Source organism: Puma concolor, chromosome A1 (assembly GCF_028749965.1).
Source record: "Puma concolor isolate L17-30 chromosome A1, mPumCon1.1.hap2, whole genome shotgun sequence".
NCBI lineage: Eukaryota > Metazoa > Chordata > Mammalia > Carnivora > Felidae > Puma > Puma concolor.
In genome coordinates this window covers 145,713,445-145,726,318 of record NC_141667.1, presented here as the reverse complement: position 1 = coordinate 145,726,318, position 12,874 = coordinate 145,713,445, and the positions used below count along the sequence as shown (strand labels likewise).

Below are 12,874 nucleotides of genomic sequence, written 5' to 3'. Positions count from 1 at the left end.
GGCTAAAATTCCTTTTGGCTGTCACACCAGTCCCCTCCCCGGAAGACAGACCATTACCTTCCAGACCTTTTCCAAATTGGCAGTATCTATTTAAATTAAAGTTCATTTTCTTTGGCCTGGAAATTCTACTTTTCAGAAGTTACACTACGAAAACCCATTGAATGTGCAGGAGAATGACTGAACCAGGATATGTCTCGCGGCATTGTTTATAATGGCAATAAAGCTAAACACCTTGATGGCGGTCTACATAAATTGTCGTCTATTTATACAGTGACGCTGTATGCAGTAGTGAAAACAGTGAGGTGGGTCTGTGAGTGCGGACGTGGAATTAACTTCAGGAGGCATTGTTGAGTGGAGAAGAAGTTGCAGTTACTAGAATTCTATTTTATCAGGGCTATTTAGGAAAATGATTGCCTGATAGAGATGACCTGGGTTAGGGGCACCTGGGTGGCTCAGTTGGTTAAGCATCGGACATTGGCTTAGGTTGTGATATCACAGTGAGTTTGAGTCCCCACGTTGGGCTCTGCACTGACAGCACAGAGCCCGCCTCGGATCTGCTGTCTCTCTCTCTCTCTCTCTCTCTCTCTCTCTCTCTCTGCCTCTCCCCTGTGCTAGCTCATGTGCACGATCTCTCAAAACATAAAACATTAGAAAACAAAAAAGAAAGGAAGAAATGACCTGGGTTAGGGACTCAGGAGCAGGGATAAGAGTAATGAGTCCTCTTCCGTGCCTTTTCTTTCCACTTTCCTTTATGACTTCTGCCTTCCCCTTTGCTCCGCATTCTTCCCTCTCTTAATCCCCTGGCTTCATGGCTTCAAATCGGGAGCCCAATCTACCTACTCTGAACCGTTTCTGTTTACCGTCATCAACAACCAGCACGGCCCATCCAAACTGGTAGTCGAAGTGTCAAAACAAATGGATCCATTGCGCACGCCCCAGCTCCCACGATCGGGCGAATGAATAATTGAGCAGCGGTAAGAGTGTCTGTTTTATGGAAACCTGCTTGCTTTGGCTCCTATAAAAGCCTCAAAGATAATCCAACAATTTGACAAAGTTACAAAAAATATATATGGAGGAAAGTAACTTCAAGGATGGGTGGCATTATGAAAGTCTAGGGTTTGCATTAAGGAAAGTGCACGCTGTGGGGCACCTGGGTGGCTCGGTAGGTTAAGTGTCTGACTCTTGGTTTTGGCTCAGGTCATGATCTCATGGTTCTTGGGTTCAAGCCCCACCTCAGTCTCTGTGGTGATGGTATGGAGCCTGCTTGGGATTCTTTCTCTCTTCCTCTCTCTGCCCCTCCCCTGCTCATGCTCTCTCTCTCTCTTGCTCTCAAATTAAATAAATAAACTTGAAAAAATAAACAAAAAAAATTTTTTAATTTAGATGTCCCAATTTTAATTTTAGTATATGTGCTGCCGAAGTGAGCACTAGATGTCCCAATTTTAAAATATATCCCAGTTCTTAAAAATTTTAACAAATAGATGTCCCAATGCTAGAGGATCTGGGAATAAAATTGCATGGAAAATGGTCACAGGAACTGGACCTTTGTAGCTGAAAGAAGAAACCCAAGGGTACATACTTACCGGGTAAATACAGGGCATCAGTTATATTTGCATTTAAGATAAACAATTAATATTTATTAAGTATAATTATTCCCCAGATATTGCATGGGACAAACTCATGCCAAAAACGTTGTTCATTACTTATCTGAGATTTAAATCCATCGGGGTGTCCTGTATTTTTATTTGTTAAATCTGTCAAGCCTGCCAGGGATACATGTGCAATACTTAACTGGCAATGACTTATAAACTTGAGAGTGCATTATTCCACATGCTTCTTTGTCTCTCTGACTCTAAAGTTATAATTGATGACCAATACTTTGAACTCAAAAAGTGTTGGATATTGTATCAAATCAAGGACACATTTCCTAATAACTGGAGTGTCCTGCAGGGGAGCAGATTGTCCGAAAAATAGTGCATCTCTGAGCCAAAGACAATAGCGTATCAACATTTTAAATAGCAAAAAACTGGGAGGAACATGGAAGGTCATGGGGAAAAAAAATTGTTTTAAAAAATTGGGGGCAACATCTATGCAGAATTTTCCACAGGTAGACTTCTCTAGCCTCTGAGCCTTCTAGCTACTTTACGATAGGACTGTTAGTAGTGTTACAACATGACTGACCATTGTCCCAACAGACCTTTAGGACTCCTTGGGGGCTCCTCATGGACTCCAGGGTGGTCTCCTATATGTACGTAGTGAATAGATTTCTAAGTAGGTTGTAAAGGAAAGAAAGAAAGAGACAGAGAGAGAGAGACAGAGACAGAGAGGAAAGGAAGGAAGGAAGGAAGGAAGGAAGGAAGGAAGGAAGGAAGGAAAAGAAAGAAAGAAAAAGAAAGAAAGAAAGAAAGAAAGAAAGAAAGAAAGAAAGAAAGAAAGAAAGAAAGAAAAAGAAAGAAAAGCAGCATGCATGGAAGATCCCATCATTTGGGTAGATTTTTTAAATTTTTTTTTTTCAACGTTTATTTATTTTTGGGACAGAGAGAGACAGAGCATGAACGGGGGAGGGGCAGAGAGAGAGGGAGACACAGAATCGGAAACAGGCTCCAGGCTCTGAGCTGTCAGCCCAGAGCCTGACACGGGGCTCGAACCCACGGACCGCGAGATGGTGACCTGGCTGAAGTCGGACGCTTAACCGACTGCGCCACCCAGGCGCCCCTGGGTAGATTTTTTTAAAAAAAAGAAATATTGGGGCACCTGGGTGGCTCAGCCGGGTAAGCATCTGATTCTTGATCTCAGCTCAGGTCATGATTTCACAGTTTGTGAGTTCGAGCCTAGCGTTGGGTTTTGTGCTGACAGTACAGAGCCTGCTTGGGATTCTGTCTCTCCCTCTCTCTCTGCCCCTCCCCTCCTAGCTCTCTCTCTCTCTGTCTCACTCTCAAAATAAGTAAACTTAAAAAAAAATACAGGTAAAAACATAACTTCTTTAGGCTAAATACCTAAAAAAAAACCTTTAAGAGTATTTATTTTAGGGAAAGGGGTCAGTTATTGAGGATAGACGAAGAAGATTTCATATTTATTTTATACCTTCATGGATCAAGTGAAAAAATAACTGTGCATTGTGAAACAGGCTGGGTCCGTACACTGTAGGAAGGCCAGGCTGGCATCCTCAGCCGCGGGTTGGGACTTGCAGTAGAAGGAGGTCTCGTCACTTTTTTTTTTTCAGTCTGATGAGCGTACAGACTTGAAGAGCCCCGTGAAATAGTTGGGGTAAAACCATGGATGCCTTCGGGCCCTCTCCGCCTCCCTGCCCACCTGAAAGCTCAGGCGAGAAGAAAGGGTCTCCCAGTGTGGCTATGGCCGGCTGCACACCTTTGCCAGCGGCATCTGAGGGTAGAGGATGCTTAATGGCTGAGCCCTGGGACTGCAAATCCATAAGCACTTCTTGGCCTTAGGTTCAAGAGGGGCCCAGACAGTTCAAAAAACAGGAAAAACCCCACATTCATATCCCCCCTCTTGATAATAGTTCAAATCACATGAAAGTGCTGTTGCATAGGCAAGAAACAATAACAACAACAACAACAACAACAACACAACTGGCCCCAAATCACCTGTTTTACATGGTTCAACTAATACATCTGGGCATCCCTATTAACTTTCTCCCTTGATCAGTTAGAAAAGCAAATCAAAACAACCAAAGCATGTATATTTCCAGGCTTCCAAATGTGTCCTGCCTTTTATATTACATTATTATTTAGTGCAATGATATGAATAACAGCCAAAATTGTATAACATTTTCTGTGTGCCAGGTGTTTTAAGTGCTTTATGTACATAACAGTCATTTAAACTTGATGATAAACCCATGAGATGGTTGTGTTTATCCTGTTTTGCTGGTGAGGAGCCTGAGACACACAGAGTTTACGCTCCCTGCCTGGGCTGGTGGAGCTCCAGGTACTTGAGCAGGCAGGTCCCTGAGCCCAGGCAGGTCTGGCTCCTTATCACACTGCCTCTCCTTTGTTCTGGCCCCCGAGTTCCTGCTGTCATAAACCTGTCACCCAGCTCTGACCAGCACAGAGTTTGTCTCTCCGGATTCCACGAGGGCACCCCTCATGCATTCCAGGATGGTTCCCCTTTTCTTTTTTTTAAATTTTATTTATTTTGAGAGAGTGAGCACAAGAGAGGGAGCGGGGGAGGGGCAGAGAGAGGGAGAGAGAGAATCCCAAGCAGGCTCCACACTGTTAGTGCAGAGCCCGGCGCGGGGCTCAAACCCAAGAACCCTGAGATCCCGACCTGAGCTGAAATCCAGAGTCGGACGCTTCACCGACTGAGACGCCCAGGTGCCCCCCAGGATGGTCCCCTTAAAACATTCGGGGAAAGATAGGAAAAAGCAGCACTGGGGCCGGCACCCACCTCTGTGGAAGACTGGATCTGTGGAATGTCCTTTTAGCAACAGCCACCTCATTGAGAGGCAGCTTTTAACTTACTAATCAAATCTTAGTATCTGTAAGTGAGGGAGTTTGGACCCCACTATGCTTCCTTCCCTGAGACTAGAAGAGCATCAGTGCTGCCTTCTTGGCCTTGGCTCATTCCTTCCCCGGGGGAATAGAAGATGCTGTGAAATTACCTGTTTGGTGAGTTTCTCCTTCCTTCCTTCTTTCTCCTGGAGAAGCTCTCTTCTCTTCCACCAGAGGCATCTCTCCATACTCACTGGTTCAGAATCTGGGCAGGGAGGAGAGTTTCCATATCACAATTTTTTAAAATCTTCATTTTATTTATTTTGTGAGAGAGAGAAAGAGAGAGAGAAAACAGGGGAGGGGCAGAGAGAGAGAGAGAGAGAGAGAGAGAGGGAGGCAGAATCCCAAGGAGGCTCCATGCTGTCATGGGGCTCCAACCCCAGGAACCATGAGATCATGACGTGAGCCGAAGTCAAGAGTGGGACACTTAACCTACTGAGTCATCCAGGTACCCCCTCCATACCACAGTCTTTGTTGAAGTATTATAGTATGGGATTTTCTCAGCAACACATCTCAGAACATCTATTAGAATTCAATTTCTCCTTTGTTCTCAGGCCGTGCTTTGGCTTTGCCAAAACTTTCAAACGCTGATTGAATGCCTGCATTGCATATGGTCAGTATTTTAGTAGGCAGTAGCTGCCACCTTAATGTGAACATTTGTGGGGCATCTGGGTGGCTCAGTCGGTTGAATGTCCCGCTCTTGATTTTGGCTCAGGTCATGATCAGAGTTGCGGGATTGAGCCACATGTCAGCCTCCACCCTGGGTGTGGAGTCTGCTTAAGTCTCTCTCTCCCTCTGCCCCTTTTCCCCGCTCATGCTGTCTCTAAAACAAAAAAACAAAATTTAAAAATAAATGTGAACATTGGAGATTTTCTATTTGAGACATGAATAATTTGATACTAGAATATTATAAACCTCCAAGCTGATTTTTTTTATTTTTTGCTTTACATTATTTTATTTAAATGTTTTATTGATTTTTTGAGAGAGAGAGCATAAGCAGGGGAGGGGCAGAGAAAGGGGGACAGAGGACCCAAAGCGAGCTCTGTACTGACAGCAGCGAGCCCGATGTGGGGCTCCAAGTCACGACCCATGAGATCATGACCTGAGCCGAAGTCGGACGCTCAGCCACCTGACCTACCCAGGTGCCCCCATGCTGATTTTCAAATATGTGATGGTATGATAGATTTTTTACTAATTTTTGTGACTTTTTTTTTTCTGTAGGCCATATACTTAATTTTGGAACAGAACAGACACCATATTCACTGTAGTGTGATTGAACTGTGGGCTCGCTGATAATATGAAGGAGGCTGTTTCCCTCAAAAACACTTCCCAGTTTGTTTTTTACATGAAGGAGAATGAACCTATGGAAAAGTATATTATAATGTGACTATCGCCCAGATAAAGAGGGAGAACATTACCAGCACTCTAGAAACTCCCTAGCAGGTGCTTATAATAGCAGCCACCACTAACTGAGCTATGACCTTGACCTCTCACCTCCTACATTAGTTTTGCTGAGTTTTGAACTTCGTATAAATGGCAATCATACAGGATGCAGTTTGTGGTGTCTGGCTTCTTTTTGTTAACACCGCCTTAGTTTCTTGATTCTACACATAATGGTAGATGGTTTGCACGCCAATTCTTGGAGGCACGGAGGGAGGCAGGAAGGCAGGGTGGGGAAGAGCATGAGAGGGGACGTTTGTTGGGTACCATTTGACTGTAGCTACTCTGAAAGTGATCTAGTCCATGAAAAATTTTGGAAGAATATGAACAAGCTACATTAGCCAGTTCATGACTACCTTAGACCTTATTTACAGGAGAGGGTGAATTAGCTCTAAATGAAAGTCTTGTTGAGCTGACTTGTTCTGACTTGTGCCATAGGGCCGCGGACACATGGTTCTGATGCCTGTGTTCCTTAAAAGGACCCCAGGGGATTGGCCTGGCTGGGTTTTACAGTACCGCCTCTGAGTCTCCTTTGACTTAAAGTTATAGTCCTGGGCCCCAGGGTCTACTGTAAGGACATGTTTCCCTCTAGGTTTTCATCATAGTCACAGTTAATAAATGGATGACAAGGTAAGAGCGTCTTAGCCCCTTTCCATGTCACATGTCCTCTTTGTAACGCTACGATGTTTTAAAGACCGGGGAGACTATGTTTGTCTTGGCCATATGTAGACTACAGAGCAAGGCTTAATGATGGAGGCAGCCATGTTTATCTTTCAGTGCCTCTGAAATCCTTTAACTTCTGTTTCTGAGGACACACCCCGGGCATTGTCTTTCATGGTCTGGGAGCCTTCATGTTGCTCATTGGTCAGGGTGGACAGGGAAGTTAGGTGGTGTTCTCAGGCTTCTGAGTGAGAAAGCTAGAATTTGAGTCTAGCTGTCTGACTTCCAATAAGATGGCTTTTTATTGTACTTCACTGCATGGAGGAAACACAGTGATCACAATCCACCTCTTCAGTTTTTCAGGTGAGGAAAGGAGATTATAGAACTCTTCCAAAGTCCAGTGCCCCCCTTTTTTATTAGATTTTATTTGTAAGTAATCTCTACACCTGATGTGGGCATCGGACTTAACAACCCTGAGATTAAGAGTCGTATGCTCTCTGGACTGAGCCGGCCAAACACTGCAGTCCAATGCCCTTTGACTTTAACACCCTGTCTCTTGTCTCCCTCACCTCTTTGCCAATCCCAACCCAACTTTGCTATGAGCTCCTATCAACACATCAGAATGAGTGTGTGTTTTAGCTATTGACTGCACTATTCTGGACTAATAATGACTGAGTCTAAAGGTGGCACTTGTAAGCCAGAGAAGGAAGGGTGGTCACGCCTTGGTATTGTGTTGGGAAAGCTACTTTGGGACAAAAGAAATGCCACAATGTCCCTAAAATCACACCATGTAAGTTCTCTTCTACTCTGTTTTTCTTTTCTTTTCTTTTCTTTTTTTTTTTTTGAGAGAGGGAGGAAGAGAGGGGGGGAGAGGGAGAGGGAGAGGGAGAGAGAGGGAGAGAGAGAGAGAGAGAGAGAGAGAGAGAGAGAGAGAGAGCGCAGAACCTGATGCAGGACTGAATCCCATGACCCTGGGATCATGACCTGAGCCCAAATCAAGAGTCATACACTCTGGGTGACTGAGCCACCCAGGTGCCCCTCTTCTACTCCATTTCTGCACAGATTTTTGTCTTCACACTATTCTTTCAAAAATTATTCATTGAGCACCTACTATGTGCCAGGCAGTACTCTAGGGGTTCATGACACGTCCGTGAACAAAACAGACAAAAGGCTCTGCTCTTCTGAGGCTTATGTTCTAGCAGGGAGTGATACAGAACAAACAGTAGACATGATAAATAATAAATGGGGAAATTAAATAGTCTGTTAGACAATGATAAATGATACCAAAGAAACAGAGCAGGGTAAGAGAGATTGGGAATGCCCAGGGGCAGGTCACTGAAGGTTGAAATGAGTGTTCAGGGTAGACTCACAAAAAAGATGGCATTTGAATAAAGATTTTTAGGCAATAAGGGAATAAGTCATTCACATATTCGAAAGAAGAGCAGTCCACAAAGAGGGACGAGCCAAGGCAAAGACCTAATGTGGGATCATGCCTGGAACATTCAAAGTAAAGAACAAGACCAGTGGAGGAGGCGGGGAACAATAAAAGGTGAAGTCAGAGAAGTAACCAGGTGTCGGGCCATGTAGTGGCTTGTTGGTCATTGTTTAGACTCTAGCTTTCCCTCTGATTGAAATGGGGAGGTGTTGCAGGGCTTTAACCAGAGGAGAGACGGGATATGACTGATATTTTAACTAACCATGTTGGTTGCACTGTTGCTAACAGACAGTAGGGAGGCAGGAGCTGGGGTGGGGGGGGGGGAGGAGACCAGTTAGGAGGCAATTCCAATAGCGAAGGGATGGTAGTAGCTTGAAACAGTGGAGAGAAGTGGTCACAGTCTGGATACAGGACCTCCCGATATAATGGATATAAAATGTAAGAGAAGGCAAGAATGACTGCAGTGTTTTTGGTGTAAGCATTTTCAAGATTGGAGTTTACCATCAACTGAGGTGGGAGAGACTACACGAGCACTACTGGGCACGTTAAGTACAAGCTACCTCCTAGACATCTAAAGCAGAGATGTTGAGTCTGGAGTTTGGACAAGAGTTGTGGATGGGGATAAATTCTGGGAGCTCTTTCCCACGTAGAGATGGTAATTTAAAGCTTTGCGACTAGAAACTGGACAAGGTAACAAGGGGAGATGGAGAAGAATTCAAGGTCTAAGCTTCGAGCTCCAAACATTAAATGCAAAGAAGAGGAGAAGGAACCAAGAAAGGAGATACAGAAGGAGAGTTGGGGAGGTAGTTGGGGGGAGGGGGAAATATAGTCTTTTGGAAACCAAGTCAATTACGGATATGCATCGGATGCTGCCGATGGGTCAAGCAATATGGGGACTGGGGATTGGAAATTGGATTTGGTCCTGAGATGGTCCAAGGGTGACCTTGACAAGAACATTTTGTGGTAGGGTGAAAACCTGGTTGGGGTGAGTTTAAGAGACACTTTGAGAAGATGTAGATAAAACAATAAGTATAAACAACTTTCAACTACTTTTTTTTTTTTTTTTTTTTTATGAAGGACAGAAAACAAATGGGCCGTTGGTGAATTATGGTGAAGAGAGATATGTTTTTAAGAAGGGAGAAATACCAGCATATTGACACAACGACTGACATTGTTGGTGCAGGGGGACGGGGGTGGGACTTCTGGGAGCATCATGGTAGGTGGGACTAGAGTCCAGCATTAGAGCAGCGGGACTGGCTTTGGAATGGGGCATAGATGGCCCATGTATGGCAGCGGTGGGAAGACAGAGGGCCTCTGCATGGAGGCCCGGCTGGACGATGAGAGGGGTGGGGTCTCTGCAGCTCTCCCTTTGCATCGTTTTGTTGTTCACAGAAGGAAGGAGGTCATTGACCGAAAACAAAGATGTTGGAGAAGATGTTGAAGGTTGAGACGAGAGGAGAAGGTATGAAATAGACACCTGTGAGGGAAGGGAGGGACACGAATGGGTTAGGGAAGCATGGCACAAGTGCCTCCTTGATGTTCACGGTCCTGGGTTTGAAATGACACCTGTCAGCGTGATTGTGTGTTTTTCCCTAGGGATCTTTAGCTGTGTACATGAAAGGTGGAGAACTGGATCTTTTGTCCTCCGGAGAAAATTTTAAATGCAGCAATGTAAATGTTTCGAGAATGAACGATTCACTTCAAACTTTTATGCCTGCCTGTTTGCCTTGCATCATCTTCCCCTACCCCCACTCCTTTCCCTCCCTCCCGCTCTCCCTTCCTTCATCCCTCCCTTCTTTCCAAAAGCACTTGTGAGTGTCTCCTAGGTAGCTAATACAGTTGGCCCTTGAACTCACAGTGTGAGTCCACTTAACACGCGGGTGTTTTTCAATAAATATATTGGGAAATTTGGGGGAGATTTTGCCACAATTTGAAAAAACTCCCAGGTGAAGCACATAGCCTAGAAATACTCTAAAAAGTAACACAAAATTGGGAATTATTGTTAAGATCTCAGTATTTAATACGTATCACATGCAAGATATATATTGATCCATGCTTTATGTTATCTATAAGGCTTTTGGTCAGTTGAAAGCTATTAGTAAAGTTTTGGGGGAGTCAGGATTTCTATGTGAATTTTCACCTGCATGGGGCCAGGGCTTGGCATCCCAACGCTGTGCTGTTCAAGGGTCAGCTGTAGTCCCATCTGAAACTGGTTAAAAAAAAAAAACCCACATTTCTTCAGTAAACCTTATTGAGCATTTTCTAAGTGCCAGGAGCTCTGTAAGGTACCGTGAAGATCCAAAAAAAGGAAAGAAAACCCTAAGGAGCTCATCGAATGGTGAAGATGGCCCATGTTCCATGGTAATTACAGTGTAAGATGGAAATCTGTAAGCCTCAGTTCGAAAATAGAGCGTTGTGAGAATTTACAGAAGGAGAGCTTATTTCTAGCTGGAAAGAAGAGATCCCTGATGATGTGACAGATTGTATCTTCCAAGGGTGGCCACACAATCTCTCCCATCCCACCTGGTCTTTTATCAGGAGACTTTGTTACTCTTCCCATTCAGAGTGGAAGTTGGTGTGTTCTTCTCTTAAATGGGCTTGTCACTCATTTGGGCCCAGCAGAAATGGCGCCGTGTAACTTTGGAGGCTAGCCCAGAAAATGAGATTGAGTTCCCACCCTGTTGGCTGGGATATCATGGAAAAAGTCCTGAGCCAACACGTGAGAAGTCCAGTTGCCCTGAGGCTGCGAGAAAGCCCAGGCCACATGGAAAGCCTACTCGTGTATGCTCTGGTTGACATTCCCAGCTGAGGTCCTGGCTGACAGCCAGCATTCTCGGTGGACGTGTGAGGGAAGGCACCTTCACACGATTCTCGCCCCCATGACCATGGCTTCCCAGCTTGGGCATCATCAGACATCCCGGAGCAGAGCCAAGCCGTCCTCGCTACACTCCAAATTCCCGACCCACGGAATTTGGGAACATTAGAAAATGGTTGTTTTACACCACTGAGTCTAAGAGGGGCTTGCCAGGTTGCAGTAGTTATCAGAACAGAAGATTTCTTGAAAGAGGGAATATGTCAATGTTTAGGTGTGAAGACAGCGTGATGCTAAATGAGGGTGGTGATTTTATTGTGCAGGGAACCTGTTGAATTTCCCTTTCACGTTTGATGTTCTGGCTGTTGAACAGTCTTGTGGAAGTATCTCTAGATATTTATTTATCTGATTCCAGGACATTTCGAAGGTTTTGGAAAGCGGTTCTTCCTTGCTATTTCATTCTGTGATGACCCCGTACCATCAAATACACTTTAGCAGAACCGAGTCTTGAAGAGAGTTAACTTCCTTCCTTCCTTCCTTCCCTCCCTCCCTCCCTCCCTCCCTCCCTCCCTCCCTCCTTCCTTCCTTCCTTCCTTCCTTCCTTCCTTCCTTCCTTCCTTCCTTCCTTTTTTAATATTGTATTTTTGAGACAGAGACAGAGAGCAAGTGGAGCAAGGGGCAGAGAGAGGGAGACCCAGAATCCAAAGCAGTCTCCAGGCCCGAGCTGTCCGATGCAGGGCTCGAACTCAGGACCCGTGAGATCATGACCTGAGCTGAAGTCAGACACTTAACCAACTGAGCCACCCAAGCGCCCTCAGAGTTAACTTTCATACAAAAGGTTGACAACTGGGGTGCCTGGGTGGCTTGGTCAGTTGAGCGTCCGACTTCGGCTCAGGTCATGATCTCGCAGTCTGTGAGTTCGAGCCCTGTGTCGGGCTCTGTGCTGGCAGCTCAGAGCATGGAGCCTACTTCAGATTCTGTGTCTCCCTCTCTCTCTGCCCCTCCCCCGCTCATGCTCTATGTCTCTTTCTCGCTGCCAAAAATAAACATTTAAAAAAAAGTTTAAAAAAACAAAAAGTTGACAACTTCCTTAGCAGAGTTACTAGTACATTTCTTATAAAACTAATAGCACTAAACAGTACTCTTTACGTGGCCACACAAAAAATTTTTTAGAACACACACACACACACACACACACACACACACACAGACATATAGTGTAATTTAGTTTGAAACTAATTTTTGTCATAACCGTAATATTTTTATTTTGATCTTTTAAACTTTTATGGACTTGGCAAAGGAAAAAAAAAGGAGACTTTTTCAAGAATGGTGGTTGTAGGGGCGCCTGGGTGGTGCAGTCGGTTAAGCGTCCGACTTCAGCCAGGTCACGATCTCGCGGTCCGTGAGTTCGAGCCCCGCGTCGGGCTCTGGGCTGATGGCTCAGAGCCTGGAGCCTGTTTCCGATTCTGTGTCTCCCTCTCTCTCTGCCCCTCCCCCGTTCATGCTCTGTCTCTCTCTGTCCCAAAAAAAATAAATAAAAACATTGGAAAAAAAAAATTAAAAAAAAAAAAAAGAATGGTGGTTGTAGACATATTAGCGGGTCTTTTTCCTGACTTGCCTGCCTTTTGTTCCGCAGTAGATTCCTAGGTGACCAAATGGTTTGATTTTCTTGATCGTCACTCTTCTGTCCGCCTTCCTCTGGCTGCAACGATCTGTTAGGGTGTTTTCTTTGCAAGTTGCTGGGACTAACCCTGGCCAACTCAAAGAACAGGTTGTTCGTGTCTACACATTGACGGGGTTCTAATAGTCCCTCTTTCAAGAAATCTTCTGTCCTGATAACTATGGTGACCTGGCAAGCCCCTCTTAGACTCAGTGGTGTAAAACAACCCCTAAGAGGGCATGGATGGGATTTCCTACAAGGGTGTGGGAGAATTTCCAGAATCAAAAGGAAGGCTGAGAAACCAGGCAGGGCAGGCAGAGGAGTAAGGAACTGTCGGAAGACTGGAGGCAGGGAGG

General features: G+C 45.0%; 1 long non-coding RNA gene across 1 annotated transcript in view; it reads left to right on the top strand.

The window, feature by feature from the left end:
• The window catches only part of LOC147584533 (uncharacterized), a 31,587-nt gene extending 21,587 nt beyond the window's left edge, over positions 1-10,000 (top strand). The window contains exon 4 of the long non-coding RNA XR_015255551.1: positions 9,439-10,000. This is a non-coding gene — a long non-coding RNA (uncharacterized LOC147584533). The remainder of the gene's footprint in view (positions 1-9,438) is intronic.
• The last annotated feature ends 2,874 nt before the right edge of the window (positions 10,001-12,874 follow it).